The sequence below is a fragment of the Gadus morhua genome, chromosome 4 (genome assembly GCF_902167405.1).
Source record: "Gadus morhua chromosome 4, gadMor3.0, whole genome shotgun sequence".
NCBI classification, from domain to species: Eukaryota; Metazoa; Chordata; class Actinopteri; order Gadiformes; family Gadidae; genus Gadus; species Gadus morhua.
This window is the reverse complement of record NC_044051.1, coordinates 20,357,620-20,374,344: the sequence shown is the minus strand read 5'-3', so window position 1 is coordinate 20,374,344 and position 16,725 is coordinate 20,357,620. Positions and strand designations below refer to the sequence as shown.

The window sequence follows — 16,725 nt, the reverse complement described above, 5'->3', positions numbered from 1 at the left end:
GTTAGTTAAGGACGAGAATCTTTGATTCCGGGAATAAAAGTTTGTTATGTACGGCCTGAATAGGACCTGAATGGGCCCTGGGTTGGCCCTGGCTGGGCTCTGAGTGGGCCCTGGGTAGGCCCTGAGTAATAATCTAATAATAATACATTTTATTTATAACGCACTTTACATCAACTTAATGACCTCAAAGTGCTACAATGCACATTAAAAGAAATACAACATAAAAGACTAATTAAATTAGAATAAAAAGAAAAATAATAGAGAAAAAAAAAAATCATTTAAAATAGCAGTTTAGCCAAAGGCTTTTCTAAAAAGATGGGTTTTTGGCCTTCTTTAAAATAATCCACTGTCTGTGGGGCCCTTAGATGGTCAGGGAGAGCATTCCACAGACTTGGTGCAGGTGAGCAGAAGGCGCGATCGCCCAAAATTCGGAGCCTTGTCCTCGTGACAAGTAAGGCCGAGTAGGCCCTGGGTGGGCCCTGGCTAGGCCCTGGGTGGGCCCTAGGTAGGCCCTGGTTAGGCCTTGGTTAGGTCCTGGGTGGGCCCTGCATGGGTAGACCTATTTCACATCTTCAGTCTGCCAAGCAATGCAGAGGAAGTGAGGAAATACATAGATCTACTGGTACAACGGTTGGATGTTTGCACAATTCAATTGTGGCTAGTCCAACTATCCTCAAAGACAAAAGATAACTACAAATTGCCTTTCCTGAAGAAAATGCGGTGAGTGCTGTAGTGCAAAGTGAGGTTGAAATATGTTTTAGTAAATACACAAAAACCATGCTCATTTATTAAAAATCACATCTGTCATTTTACCTCGGCTAAATGGGCGGCATAGTATTACAAACCCCTTTGATAATTGGTTGATCTGAATGTCACTGCAGTGAGCACTTGCGGCACTGTGGACCAATCAGAGCCAACCAGGGAGCCACTGCTGTGCTGTGGACCAATCAGAGCCGACCAGATATATTACTCAAAGTATAGCCAATATATTCATAGTGGAAAGTGACGCTTTAATATAGATATATACTCAATGTATATCTAATATATTCATGGAGGACTATAAGCATCAGTGGCTCTTTATATATACTCAATGTATATTTAATGTATTTATGGTGCACTACTGTAACCATCAGTGGCCCTTATATATACTCAATGTATATCTAATGTATTCGTGGAGGACTACTGTAACCATCAGTGGCTCTTTGATATAGATATATACTCAATGTATAATGTATTCATGGATATAATAAATATCAATGTATAGCTTATGTATTCAAAGCATCTAAAAGTAAGTTTCTAGATGAAAAGTAGCATACGGTCAAGTGCGTATTGAGCGATATTCCACATTTGTTTGCACATACAATGTAATAAGCGGCGCTTATTAAGCTCGATTATGTTTGCAAATGTTCAATCATGTGGGACTACTATCCCAACTGGCAGGTATATTATTTAATGGCAATAGCGCCCCCTGTTGGTCAACTAAAGAATCCTAGCAAGCAGGGGTCTTATTCTAGTAGTTGAGCCGATGAGTTGGACCGGGCCCCCTTGCGGGGGCAAGGGGGCCCCTTTTCAATTTGTTATCATTATTTGGACAGACTGTGACATAGCATGTTGCCAATCATGGTTGATGTACAGCGATTATCATACAATATGAAGCATACTAATAACGAAAAGCTTGCATCCGATCGATTTCGATTGATTTTGAATGCTAAATGTGACGGTCTGAAACGGTCATAGATTGATATACTGAAAAAATGATCTATGATGAGACTGTAGCCGCGTTTACATGGCACATCTGATCCGCATAGATTTCTATGCGGCATAGATCTGTTCCTAAAATGTGTTCCGAATGTACTATATACATGGCTGTTGAGTTTGTGTTACTGTACTGTTGCAGCTAACGTTGCATTCGGAAGAAAATATGTTGAGTCTTCTTTAGCCTTCGGCATATTTATTTAGTGACTGCAGCGGACACATCATTCTCACGGTCACACTGCTATTTTCCCGCGCTCTTCTACGACATCTCAGCCGGAACAATAAACTAATGAGGCAGATGCTGCTCCATAGCGCCTCCCCGTGGCACAAGCATATACACAGTACATCAGTACATATCAATGTAAAACCACATCACATACAACTGAGGACATATCTTAACAATGGCAGTAACAAAAGTGTCCGTTATGTCTCTCGCGCACACCTGACACATCTCTGGACCGGCGGCGACATAATGGATGTCTTATCACTATCGGGGATTTTAAATTTGATTTTAATGAAAGCACAGCAGGAGCTTTTCTCTGCCTGCTCCTTCAATTAAGAAGGAGGACGACAGCGCAGCAACGTCAATTTCTCGTCAGATCTTTGTATTTACCCTAAGCTCCGCCGCAAACAAGAGGAATTTGGATGCGAGTCCGCAGCCAAGACTGGTGGGAGAGAGTGGTCTTACGGGAATTTAGTGACCAGGAATCCTCGAAGGTCCTACTGCAGCTGCCATCTCTCTAAATTAAGAAGTATTTTAGGTATTTTAACGTTCAGCCTGCAAAAGTACAAGTAGTAGCCCTACTCATTTACAGTTATCTCGGACGCACGCGGACACTACGATACGCAAACACGTCATTAATAAACACCCATGTCCCGTCGCTTAGCAACCGGACACACTTACCGGACTACTTTTACGGAGTGATAACAAAGACGTGAATCAGGCAATAAATCCACTTTCCTTGACAGCGGTGAAGTTCGGTGTGCTTAAAAGTACCGACGGAGCTCAGTGGACCAATGGCGAACTACTGCGACTGCTCTAAGTTAAACCCCAATCTATTCGGAATAAGTGTATGCGGAACAGATGTGTCCATGTAAACGCGGCTATAGAACGCCGCCCGGATCATCACCCGCACCAAATCATCTGACCACATCACCCCTGTCCTCATTCAACTTCACTGGCTCCCAGTACACTACCGTATCCAATACAAAACCCTACTCCTCACCTACAAAGCTCTCCACAACCTAGCCCCCAGTTATCTCTGCGACCTCCTCCAAGAATACACTCCCTCCCGCTCCCTCCGCTCAACCTCTGCTGGACTACTATGTATCCCCACATCACGACTCACTACAATGGGTGCCCGGTCATTCAGCTGTTCAGCACCCAGGCTCTGGAACTCCCTCCCCCCACACATAAAACAATCAGACACCATTACAACCTTCAAGTCACAACTCAAAACTCACCTGTTCAAACTCGCACACAACGTCTAACTGATCACTGTTTTGATTGTTTTTTTTTTGGTTTTGTTTTGTCTTGTTTTTGTTTTATTTATTTCTTATTGCTTATGTTTATTTATTTTTACACAATGTCTTGTTTTTTTAAAAAATGTATGATGACTATATGCTCTGTAAGGTGACCTTGGGTGTCTTGAAAGGCGCCTCTAAATTAAATGTATTATTATTATTATAGATGTGTCCATGTAAACGCGGCTTGTGATGTCGACATCCATCACATTACCATATAAGGCTTGTTTTAAGAGGTTCTGAGGTCCCTGGTCACCTTGACGACCGCATCAATGCCTCATTCAACCGAGACGCTACGCGGACGCACGCTTCACGAAGTGGTCTTTGCTAATTGTTGTTCATTATTCCTTAAGTTTATAAGTATTTGTACTTCACTCTACTTGTTCGAGAGGAAAGAAAACATGGGTGGCTGTTGCTCCAGACAGGTAAAATAGAATCTTAATCATAACTCTTGAATGTTACACCTTGCTATCTCTCCTTCAGGTTGCGATGGAAACCTTTAATCAAATTATGAAACGTAAACAATATAAATATCGGCATTTATGTAATGGTCCCGATTAGTAACCCGATATTTACGGCCAACACGGAAGCCTTGTTTCAATAAATTATTTTCTTAAAACACATTTTGCTGCCAACTTCTTATTTGTTGTTCTTTGAACCATGGGCTTTGAACATGAAGCGACCTGGACGTTCTGAAGGCCGCAGGCTGCATTGACCCTTTCTAAGTGTCTCCAAACTTTTGAACGGTAGTGTGTGTGGCCTTCCAGACTTCCGGCGGTTAAATACATTTTTGATAATTTACCCTTGCTAAGCATATGACCGCTGTCAAGGAAAGTGGACTTTTTGCCTCTGATTCCGACTTTCGTACCAGTCCGCAAGTAGTCCGGTTACCCAGCGTATTCGGTTGCTAAGCGACGTCAACGTCTTTGGCAAACTATCTCTCTGCTGATCACCAATACTTGGCAAGTAGCCGTAGTATTGTTTTTTTTACGTTTTCATATTCATGCGTTTTACAATCCAAATCTAAAGTTTTTCACAAGCCATGCCTTTGTTTCTCTGGTAACGCCTGAGGGTTTGACTAATACCTGGAACAATCATTACCCTCACGTAAGGTTCTTATGCAACGAAACGTTGTTCACTCCTCCAGTAAATAGGACGGACCTTACGACTTGGCGACGGGAGGTATTCTAGTCCGCTCAGCTATGAGCCAGAGATCTAACGTTATGCATTATACATATTTATAATTTGAAATTCCCAGCCTTTATAACACAGATACTCTAGGGTCTATAGCTTATAACTGCATTGTCTGATTACAGTTTCATTCATTTTTCACAATTTACCAGCTCGCTTTGAAGACATCACCGCGCCATTCGTTTCAATGGGTATCGCGACGGTCTATACTTTCAACATAAATTGTACATATTTATAATTTGAAAATCGTCCCAGCCTTTATACCACAGTTACACAGTTACACAGGTGTATAGCACATAACCGCGTTTTCTGATTACAGTTTAATACATTTTTCACAATTCACCAGCTCTCCGTTTGAAGGCTGCAGACATTTTGAATTGAAATATCAGGTGTCCGTAAGTCAGGGGTTAATGCACATCCTGCAGCAAACCAGAATCGAGTATTCCCCATGACCATGGTATAAATATATATATATAATATATATATAAAGGTGTATACACCGTTCAAACGTTTGAACATATATGCATAGCAACTGCTTGTGTTTTCTTATTTATTATTATTTTAATTAATCATGAATCATAATTATTTTACCCATCATCATTAAAATATTGTAATATTACAAATTATTCTCACCTTTCTACAAACAGCGTGCCATGGAGGAAGATGGAGGAGCCCCTGACCAGCGCCCGGCACCTCCTGTGGTTGTATCGCTGCCACAGAAGGAACCCTCTTTCTTCCACACTTTCCCATCTCTCTCTTCTTCTCATGTCTCCCCCACGACATCCCTCCCCTCTTCTCATGTCTCCCCCAAGACATCCGTCCCCTCTTCTCGATTTTCCCCCACTACATCCCTCCCCTCTTCTTATTACACCCCCACTACATCCCTCTCTTCTTCTCCTGTCTCCCCCACTACATCCCTCCCTTCTTCTCCTGTCTCCCCCACTACATCTCTCCCTTCTTCTCCCGTCTCCCCCACTACATCCCTCCCCTCTTCTCCTGTCTCCCCCACTACATCTCTCCCTTCTTCTCCTGTCTCCCCCACTACATCTCTCCCCTCTTCTCGTCTCTCCCCCACTACATCCCTCCCCCCTTCTTATTTCACCCCAACTATATCCCTCCCCTCTTCTCCTGTCTCCCCCAATACATCCCTCCCCTCTTCTTGAGTCTTCCCCACTGATTCTCTCCCTTCTTCTCGTGTCTCCCCCACTACATATCTTCCCTCTTATTTTGTCTCCCCCACTACATGTCTCCCCTCATCTTGTGGCTCCCCCAATACATCCCTCCCCCTTCTTATTTCACCCACACTACATCCCTCCCCTCTTCTCCTGTCTCCCCCACTACATCTCTCCCTTCTTCTCCTGTCTCCCCCACTACATCTCTCTCCTCTTCTCGTGTCTCCCCCAATACATCCCTCCCCCTTCTTATTTCACCCACACTACATCCCTCCCCTCTTCTCCTGTCTCCCCCAATACATCCCTCCCCTCTTCTTGAGTCTCCCCCACTAAATCTCTCCCTTCTTCTCGTGTCTCCCCCACTACATATCTTCCCTCTTATTTTGTCTCCCCCACTACATGTCTCCCCTCATCTGGTGGCTCCCCCAATACATCGCTCCCTTCTTCTCCTGTCTCCCCCACTACATCTCTCCCCTCTTCTCCTGTCTCCCCCACTACATCCCTCCCCCCTTCTTATTTCACCCACACTACATCCCTCCCCTCTACTCCTGTCTCCCCCAATACATCCCTCCCCTTTTCTCATGTCTCCCCCACTACATATCTTCCTTCTTATTTTGTCTCCCCCACTACATGTCTCCCCTCATCTTGTGTCTTCCCCACTACATCCCCCCCTTCTCGTGTCTCCCCCACTGCATCTCTCCCCTCTTCTCCTGTCTCCCCCACTACATCCCTGCCCTCTTCTCCTGTTTCCCCCATTACATCTCTCCCCTCTACTCGTGTCTCCCCCACTAAATCCCCCCCTTTTTCTGATCTCCCCGCCTCTCTTCTCGTCCCCATCTTCCCCTGTTTCCAGTGCCACATCCTTCCCTTTTCTATTCCCTGTTCCTATTCTTCTGACCCCTGTGTTTCCTTGTCCCTCCCCCCCCCCCACTCTCTCCCCCCAACAGGAATCCTTGGTCTTCCAGATGTCATTACCCCCAGCAGCAGTGATGTCTCCTCCCCACCAGGATGGTCATCGGATGTCAGTGAGCAAAGCAGATCAGGGAACTCAGAGGACACCCCACTGCCTGATGAGGATGTATTGGGGAATAAAATGTAGGTAACAAGTAGCATTAAGTTCAACGCCGGTGCAATGATGCCAAAAATGACTAATCCATGTTTGTAACTTTGCAATTTGTATTCCTGCCTTTTTATTTGTCCTTTAAAACATCACTTCCCATCCTCACTTGTGACCTGACCCAGTGGGCCTCCTGCCCAGATAACTGGTACTTTGAATAACACCTCCATTAATGTTGTGGTGGTCTGTCTTTAGAGGTGTCCCGGCCTTGTCGATTCTCATCTATGCAGCAGTACGTCGGCAGGAGCCAACCTTTGTTGATCGCATCAAGGAGATCCATCAGCACAGGCTTGGACATCAGATAGATATCGATGAATGAATTACTTAATTTTGCTATTATGTGACGTTACTCATGGCTTTGTTTCTCTGTTCCTCTCGTCCCTGTGGGGTGCAGTCAGCCCCAGAGGGCCGAGAGTAGCCGGCTGCAGGCTTCCTCTGGTAGAAGCAAGAACCAGCAATGCAAGGAGGCCCTCGGGTAATATACAAGAAGAACATCTCTGAAGCTGCTTCTTGAGAGAATAAACATGAATACAAGCAGCCTCTGTTCGGGGCCACTGATACCTTCACCCCCTTATAGTCCATAGTTTAGAGATTTACACTTTCTAGCACATTGGTTGTATCTTCTTTAAAACCACATGTTCCCTACTATAAACTACAGGCTGGAACGTTGACTATGGGATGTGTTTTCTCCAGGTTGCCCAACAGGGACATCACGGGGCAGGAGGACCTCTGGAGCTCCAGGAGAAGAACCCTGCTGAAGCTGCTGAGGTCCAGTAGAGAACCAGACCCTTAGCCCTCACACTAGAAGAGAACCAGACCCTTAAGCCCTCACACTAGAGGAGAACCAGACCCTTAGCCCTCACACTAGTCAGAGAACCAGACCCTTAGCCCTCACGCTAGAGGAAAACCAGACCCTTAGCCCTCACACTAGAGGAGAACCAGACCCTTAGCCCTCACACTAGTCAGAGAACCAGACCCTTAGCCCTCACACTAGAGAACCAGACGCTTAGCCCTCACACTAGAGAACCAGACGCTTAGCCCTCACACTAGAAGTGAACCAGACCCTTAGCCCTCACACTAGAGAACCAGACCCTTAGCCCTCACACTAGAGGCAAACCTGACCCTTAGCCCTTAAACAATACAGTACAGCTTGGATGATTTACTGACAAATGAAATGCTCCAATGTAAAATATTAAGTTTACTGAATGCCCTTGGTCTTGGTATGCTGTTCCCCAGGTGCTTGGGGGAGCTCTATAAATCATGGCAGGGTGAGGGCTCCTACAAAGGCAAGCACCGACTCCCGTGGTCTATTAAGAGCTGTCTGGCAGAGTTCAACGAGCAGTAAGAGCATTGCTCTGAGCAGGTACAGCTGATGACTCCTTATCTCTTGGGTAATGCTGTGGTTGAGAAGTAAACACATCTCAACTGGGCTGCTGGTTTCTGACAGGATGCTCATGAGTTCCTGCTCCTCGTCCTCATGAAGATGAAGATGGAAGGTGAGGCACTACAGGAGACCTCCACGTCACCCAGCTACATCTGCCCCGTCCAGAACTTTGAGTTCAGACTGCAGTGTGTCTGCACCTGCTCAAGGTAACGCTTGACTTCATTGAATGTATTATTGTTGTAAATAGTACCACTGTAGTAGCTCCTTCATTAAATAATGGATATCATAGTCAATCACTGCTACGCTAACACTTTTGGCTTCATGATCTGGTCTGCTGTGTTCTAATGGTTAAAGATGTCCGGATCTCTGCCCGTCTTAAAAGCTGTGGTGACAAGGGCTTCCTGGACGGGGAGCAGAACCACTTTCCTTTGACCTCCACCCGTCGTTGATAGCCGGCCTCCAACTCTACTTCAAAGTCAGTCCACTGTTGTATTGGTACGTCACATTTACACTGGTCCACTGATACTCACGTAGGGCTTTCCTTCAGCCTTCAGATTTGGAGTGCACCTGCCAGCAGTGCTGAATGCCAGGCATCAGAGATTCAGCATTTCCTCACTCTGCCCAGGTGAGCCATGAACTTGAGTCTGTTGTCTCCAATATTGCCTTGAAACAGCCTTTTCATGTGTGCGGGCGCGTTTGAGCATGCAGCAATCTGACGATGAAGCGTTTGTGTCCACAGAGTGCTTCACATGAAGCGCTTCCACCATGACGGGGCATGGTTGAGGAAGGTGACCGATGCTGCCAGCGTTCCTCCATGGCTGTCTCTGGCCTCCCTCGTTGGAAAGCAGGGTGCTGCAGCTGGGATTGGACACACTGAGGTAAGAGATAAGGAAACAGTCTGGGAGGGTTGGTAGCGCGTTGGGCTTCAATATAAACAGACTAGAAGGGTTGGGAGTGGTGGGCATCATGGAAAAAGAGTCAGATGAATCTAGATTCATGTTAAACCGGCCATACCATGCCTCTTATAGAGGACCTCAGACAACCGTTTTAGTGTTTCATTTATGTTCCTCATGATGACTGGAATGTGTTGTAGAGCAAGTTATGAGGAGTGGGACATCGCATCTCAAGCAAAACCAAATGCAACAATGGGAAAGAAAAGAGTGATGGAATTAGATCTCATGCCCAACTCCTTGGGTTTGTCAGTTGTGTTCAAAACAGGATTGATGGTATGTTTCTCCGCTGCAGTGGAACATCTTGACAGTGCAGGAGACAGGGACAGAGAACTCCAGGAAGTGCATGTGGTGAGAGGGGGCAGAGGGGGAGGATCACAGCAAGCAGAGCCCCCTCCGTCTGTAAGGGAAGGTCTCTCACCTCGGGGAGAGCATCGACACTGGTAACTGAAGCTTTCATAGTAAAAAATGTACATCTGTACCTGACACATAGCCTGGCTCCGCCCGCCTAAGTACTTCCGCACAATTTGAATTTCCCTTCAATTTCCCATTCGGCTGGGTGGGACGGCGCCGAATGGTTTACCCTCACCGCCGTGTGACGCCTGCGAAGACGCCGGTCCTGAGGACCAGAGAGGAGCCCGCCTACATTTTGTCTACGTCCTCAGGTGATACATTAAACGTTACTCTCTACAACGTTACTCTCTGCTGTATGAATGTGAAGCATTCATACAGCAGAGAGTAACCGCCCGCCCCTCAGTGTCTGCCCCCCCCCTGTGGCCATCCATTGCACTAATCCATACTAGTTGACTGAACAATTATCCCTCTACTTGACTGTACAACGCCCCTGTATCAACACCCATAGTACATATTTATTTTATTTTATTATATTATATTTATATATACTGCACTTATTGTACCTCTATGCTGTTCTGATACTTTATAATTCATGTACAAACTGCACTTTACTGCTCTTTTGCACTTCTGGTTGGTCACAAAACCTCATTTCACATAAAACAGTCAGACACCATTACAACCTTCAAGTCACAACTCAAAACTCACCTGTTCAAACTCGCACACAACGTCTAACTGATCACTGTTCTGATTGTTTGTTTGTTTTGTTTTGTCTTGTTTTTGTTTGATTTATTTTTTATTTTTTATGTTTATTTATTTATTTATTTATTTTTTCCACAATGTCTTTTATTTATGATGACTATATGCTCTGTAAGGTGACCTTGGGTGTCTTGAAAGGCGCCTCTAAATTAAATGTATTATTATTATTATTATTATTATTTCGTTGTACGTTGTACAATGACAATAAAGTGAATCAAATCCAATCCAATACATCTGGGCCCCCGTTTCCCGAAAGCGTCGTTAGCCTAAAGGTGCGAACACACCAAGCGCGTACCTCGCGTACCATGTACGCGCGTAACGCAGCTAAAATGTTGCTTGACCATTTTGTGTCAAAAATGGTCAGATACGCGCGTACACATACGCGCGTAGATGAGACCGCCCAAAACTCCCCCCCCCAGCCTGTGGCTGCGTGTGGCTGCCTGTGGCTGTGGATTTAGGAGTCCGAGGAAGGAAACCCAAACGCCGCCGTGTTTGGGTGGATGATAGAGCTTGGATCGGGTTCGATTAAATAATCTCGGATATAAATAACAATAATCGGGTTAAATAACTTCACATGGTGTGTCTGGTGTGTTTCCAGCATTCGTAGTGTTGATCAGCAGAGAAATAGTCCGCCAAGACGTTGAGGTTGCTTAGCAATCAGAGACTCTGTCCATGCAAGTGAACGGAGCGTTCACTCTTCGTCATAACTATCAAACCAAACATCCTTCACATTCACAGAGCGAACATTATGAAAGTAAAATGCACATTTCTCGCTAGAAATGTTTCCATAAACGCATTTAATGGCGTAACTATGTTACTATTTCCACCCAGAATAAAGAAAAATGTCGGCCGTATGCTTCTGTGCAAGCGACACTACTCTCTGCCAGTGACGTCGGGACAAGCTCCACGCTGATTGGCTATTGCGGCTAAGTATCACGCGTATGAGCGTAAAAAGTTCAATTTTTTGAACTCCTCGCGTACGCGCGTATATATACGCGCCTCATACGCCCCTAACGCGAGTAAAATGTTGCTTATACGCATGTAACGCGTGTACGCGTCTCATACGCGCGTAAACCAATGGTTCCCTATGGAAAAAATGGCGATTTTATACGCGAGGTACGCGAGATACGCGTCTGGTGTGGCCGCACCTTAAGTGGATCGTGAAGTGCGTCGAAAGGGCATCATAGAGTTTTCACCGCGTTTCCCGAAAGCATCGTTGGGAACGAACGTCTTGAAAACGCTCGTAGCTAACGAGTACTCCAGGGGTGCTCGTAGGTACTCGTAGGACGCTAAGAGCATCGTCAGCTATAGCCTCAGTGGCGTCACCATCGGACATTCCGTGTATTGGATGCGTTTTATTAAAACGCATTGCGCCTTTATGTTCTTAGTTTGGTAATTAATAAAGATTATTAATTAATTTATTAATAAAGATGTTAAAATGGCCAAAATAAAACGGGACAGTCCAGAAAATGTTTGCGCAGGCAGGGCACTCAAAATGTGTGAGAGAAAGTGGGGGGATTTGTGCAGACTGACATAGGCTACTCATAAAACGTAGCATAAAATAATGTAAAAAATTAAATTAAATAAAAAAAAAATAAATAAATAAAAAATAAAGAAATAAAATAAATTATAAAAAACAAGCAAAGGAGCAGGCAAAAGGCTGGGATATGGTGGGGATTGGTCACGTTGACGGGAATGTTTAGTGACATGTGGGAGGGTGGAGGGGGTTCAAAAAAGGTCTCAATCACTCTTAGACGCGCATGAAAACCAGCCGCGTAGTTATGAGGGAGGCCGTCCTCACACCGATCTTCCTCGTCGTCATCGTCCTCAGCGTCCTCCGGTTCAAGCAATGCCACCCCAGCCTTAGCTGCAATGTTGTGCAACATAGCCGTCACACATATCACGGCGCATGATTTGGCCGGCGAAAACTGGAGCCCTCCGCCTGACTTGTGAAGGCATCTAAAGCGCAACTTCCACCTCCTGATCGTGCGCTCAACGATGCACCGGGCCAGACGGTGGGCTTCGTTGTATTCCTCATCAATACATACCTTACCCTATTTCCGGAGGGGCTTTTCATCAAATTATCAATCAAGGAAACCCTTATGCGGAATCAGATTAAATCGGGTCTCTTTGCTGCGCAAAGCATGTTTCAGAAATCAGCCCATTAAGATAAATGTAGTTGTCACACGAGCTGAGGGCGTGGCCTCTAGAGGGGCCACGCTATTTTCAATTTTTTGTCATATGGAATTATTTCAGGGGGGAAAATGCCGTGAAACGCACAGTGCATTCAGGATTAGGACTGATATATGTCGGTTTAAGCCTAATCAAATGTGTTTTAATGTCTTAAGCATGCATATAATTGCAGTCTATTTTTTTCGTAGGCTACTCTGCTGTTGTCCTTGATGGGGATATATTTTAACCCTTTTTAACCCTTTTTTCCTGCGACATTCCTGTGTCTCCCCCTCCTACGGAGCCCATTTCAGCACCGTGTCAGTAGACAGTTACAATCCTACGACGTCGTGAGTGCAGCGAATGCGCGTTCACGTTAAGAGGAGTTTCGGGAAACGCGACAAAGAAATTATCGATGGATCGCAAGATCCATCGGGAGAATGATCGTACGAGCGAAGATCCATCGTTATCGGGAAACGGGGCCCAGATCTTAAATACATTGCATGCTTTATTTTCTATCTATTTTATCATTTTTTACCTTGCCTATGTTTTATTTTACTTATCTATTATTTTATTTTATTGAATGACAATGTTTATATGTGAAGCACTTTGAGTTTGCCTCGTGGATGAAAAGTGCTACATAAATAAAGTTGCCTTGCCTACGACAGCAACTACAATCTTTTAAACTCAAGGTTTGTTTTACTCACTGAACTAACTGAATTACTGACTCTTATTCCACTCTTATTGATTGTCTTACTCCAACAGTGGAGCAGGCGAGAGAGACCATATCCCACTAAACGTGTAGAGAGAGACCCAGGGGCCCGAGGACCGTCCCCTGGATGACCATGGAGACGGAGAGACCCAGGGGCCCGAGGACGTCCCCTGGATGAACGTATAGAGAGAGACCCAGGGGCTCGAGGACGTCCCCTGGATGAATGTATAGAGAGAGACCCAGGGGCCCGAGGACGTCCCCTGGATGAACGTATAGAGAGAGACCCAGGGGCTCGAGGACGTCCCCTGGATGAATGTATAGAGAGAGACCCAGGGGCCCGAGGACGTCCCCTGGATGAACGTATAGAGAGAGACCCAGGGGCTCGAGGACGTCCCCTGGATGAATGTATAGAGAGAGACCCAGGGGCCCGAGGACGTCCCCTGGATGAACGTATAGAGAGAGACCCAGGGGCTCGAGGACGTCCCCTGGATGAACGTATAGAGAGAGACCCAGGGGCCCGAGGACGTCCCCTGGATGAACGTATAGAGAGAGACCCAGGGGCTCGAGGACGTCCCCTGGATGACCATGGAGACGGAGAGACCCAGGGGCCCGAGGACGTCCCCTGGATGACCTTGGAGACAGAGTTACCCAGGGGCCCGAGGACGTCCCCTAGATGAACGCATAGAGAGAGTCCCAGGGGCCAGAGGACGGTCCCTGGATGAAAATATAGACAGAGACAAAGGGGCCCGAGGACGTTCCCTGGATGAACGTATAGAGAGAGACCCAGGGGCTTGAGGACGTCACCTAGATTAACGTATAGAGGGAGACCCAGGGGCCCGAGGATGTCCCCTGGATGAACGGGGAGAAGGGAAGACCCAGGGGCACATGGAACATCCCCTGGATGAATGTGGAGACGGAGAGACCCAGGGGCCCGAGGACGTCCCCTGGATGAACGGGGAGACCCTTGGACGAACTTGTACAGGGAACCCCGGGGAGCCCGAGTGGCATCCACTTGATGAACGTCCACCTATTGCCACGCCCTCATTCCCCTCTACAGCCCCCTCTACAGCCTCCCTCTAAGGATCACGCCCTCAGCCCCCTCTAGGTGTCACGCCCTCAGACCCCTCTACAGCCCCCCTCTAGGGGGCACACCCTCAGCCCCCTCTAAAGAGAGAGACCCAGGGGCCCGAGAACATTCCCTGGATGAACGTGGAGACGGAGACCAAGGGGCCCGAGGACGTCCCCTGGATGAATGTCGAGACGGATAGACCCAGGGCCCCTAGGGCCATCCCTTGGATGAACTTGTAGAGAGAACCCCGGGGAGCCCGAGTGGCATCCACTGGACGGACGTCCACCTTTTGCCACGCCCTCATTCCCCTCTCCAGCCCCCTCTAGGGGCCCCCAGCCCGTCTAGGGACCATGCCCTCAGCCCCCTCTACAGCTGTCTATAAGGGCTACAGCCCCCTCTATGGGCCCTGCGGCCCCACTCTACTGCCCCCTCTAGGGGCCACGCCTTGAGCCCCCCTCTACAGCCCCCTCTATGGGACCTCAGCCCCCCTCCCTACAGCCCCCTCTAGGGGCCCTCATCCCCCCTCCCTACAGCCCCCTCTATGGGCCCTCAGCCCCCCTCCCTACAGCCCCCTTTAGGGGCCCTGGGGCTCAACTCTACAGCCCCCCTCTAGGAGCCCTCAGCCCCCCACTACAGCCCCCTCTAGGGGCCCTCAGCCCTCTCTAGGAGCCCTCAGCCCCCTCTAGGAGCCCTCAGCCCCCCTCTACAGCCCTCTCTAGGAGCCCTCAGCCCCCTCTAGGGGCCCTCAGCCCCCTCTAGGAGCCCTCAGCCCCCTTCTACAGCCCCCTCTAGGGACCCTCAGCACCCTTCTACAGCCCCCTCTAGGGGCCCTCAGCCCTCTCTAGGAGCCCTCAGCCCCCTTCTACAGCCCCCTCTAGGGTCCCTTGGATGAACTTGTACAGAAAACCCTGTGGGCCAGAGTGCCCGAACGTCACATTTATGCTGCGCCCTCAACCCCCTCTACAGCCCCCCTCTACAAACAGCCCCCTCTAGAGGCCACGCCCTCAGCCCCCTCTAGAAGCCACGTCCTCAGCCCCCCTCTACAAACAGCCCCCTCTAGAGGCCACGCCCTCAGCCCCCTCTAGAGGCCGCGCCCTCAGCCCCCTCTACAGCCCCCCTCTACAAACAGCCCCCTCTAGAGGCCACGCCCTCAGCCCCCTCTAGAGGCCACGCCCTCAGCCCCCTCTACAGCTCCCCTCTACAAACAGCCCCCTCTAGAGGCCACGCCCTCAGCCCCCTCTACAGCCCCCCTCTACAAACAGCCCCCTCTAGAGGCCACGCCCTCAGCCCCCTCTACAGCCCCCCTCTACAAACAGCCCCCTGTAGAGGCCACGCCCTCAGCCCCCTCTAGAGGCCACGCCCTCAGCCCCCTCTAGAGGCCCTGCCCTCAGCCCCCTCTACAGCCCCCTTCTTGGGGCCACGCCTTCAACCCCCTCTAGGGGCCACGCCCTCAGCCCCCTCAGAAGACCCTTCTAGGGGCCTTGAGACCTCTAGGGCCCCCTCTACAGCTCTCTATAGGGGCCCTCAGCCCCCCTCTAATGGCTGGTTCAGACTACACGATTTCCGCCCGATTTTGCCCCGATTCTTTCGTCGCAGACAAATTTGCGAATCGCACACGATTTTGACAGGTCGGCGACGAGAAGAGGTCTTGTAATGTGACATGCTTGCGATCTGCGATGTTTCCGTTCAAAAACCCCAAGACGAAGGTTTGGCATGTCAGAATTTTTTGGGGAATCGTATGACGTATACATTGTGGACATGAGGGAACCACGCCCCCAGTTGCGTGAGGGAAGCCCGCGAACAGCTGGAGCTTACGCGCTGTGTTTACCAACTGACTTCACTGCACTACGCTGAGTTTGAGTAACTACTGCAAAAATGGATGCGATCAATAACAAGAAGAATGTTAATAAAGAAAACGATAGAAAATGGAGCAATATAATGGAGACAACTTTGGTGGAAGCAATCAGCTGTTGACGTGCTAATAGCTATCATAACCTATCATGAACCGTCTCTGTGCAAAGGACCACCAGCATAATGCCTAGTGCTAGGTACTCGGGATCCATTGTTGACGCTTTGTTGCTAGGCTACGTTGTTGCTGCGGGTACTTTGTATAGTTCATGTCACGCGCAACGCAACTACTGTGAGGAATTGCTGCATTGAGCAGATATAAAAACGACTAGAACCTTTATGACAAAAATGTAAAAAACATCAAAATATCTTGCAAAAGTGAATGATACAAAGTAGAGAGCATCGCACCCTCGAATCTTGTAGTGTGGCCAGTCTTACGACGAGACAAGGCCCGATTTCCTGGCTCTGTGATCGTATAGTGTGACATGTTAAATCGTGGAGGAATGTCTGAGAATCTTGTAGTCTGAACCGGCCATAAGGCCCCTCTAGGGGCCCTGCGGCCCCCCTCTAGGGGCCACGCCTTGAGCCCCCTCTAGGGGCCCTCAGCCCCCCTCTACAACCCCGTCTAGGGGCCCTGCAGCCCCCTCTACAGCCCCCTCTAGGGGCCACGCCCTCAGCTCCCCTCTACAGCCCTCTCTATGGGCCCTTCAGCCCCCTCTGGGGC

The 16,725-nt window shown here is 48.2% G+C and overlaps 1 long non-coding RNA gene across 3 annotated transcripts; it reads left to right on the top strand.

Annotated features, from left to right (window-relative positions):
* The first annotated feature begins 5,972 nt into the window (after positions 1 to 5,972).
* LOC115543051 (uncharacterized) lies at positions 5,973 to 14,636 on the top strand. Of its 3 annotated transcripts, XR_003976656.1 has the most exons (10): positions 5,973 to 7,234; positions 7,453 to 7,527; positions 7,996 to 8,122; positions 8,207 to 8,349; positions 8,498 to 8,618; positions 8,691 to 8,768; positions 8,883 to 9,021; positions 9,389 to 9,536; positions 9,704 to 9,758; positions 13,138 to 14,636. It is a non-coding gene; the product is annotated as an uncharacterized LOC115543051 (long non-coding RNA). The 3 variants fall into 3 exon arrangements; XR_003976655.1 differs by having other exon boundaries at positions 8,526 to 8,618; positions 9,389 to 9,758; XR_003976654.1 differs by having other exon boundaries at positions 9,389 to 9,758.
* Positions 14,637 to 16,725: the final 2,089 nt, after the last annotated feature.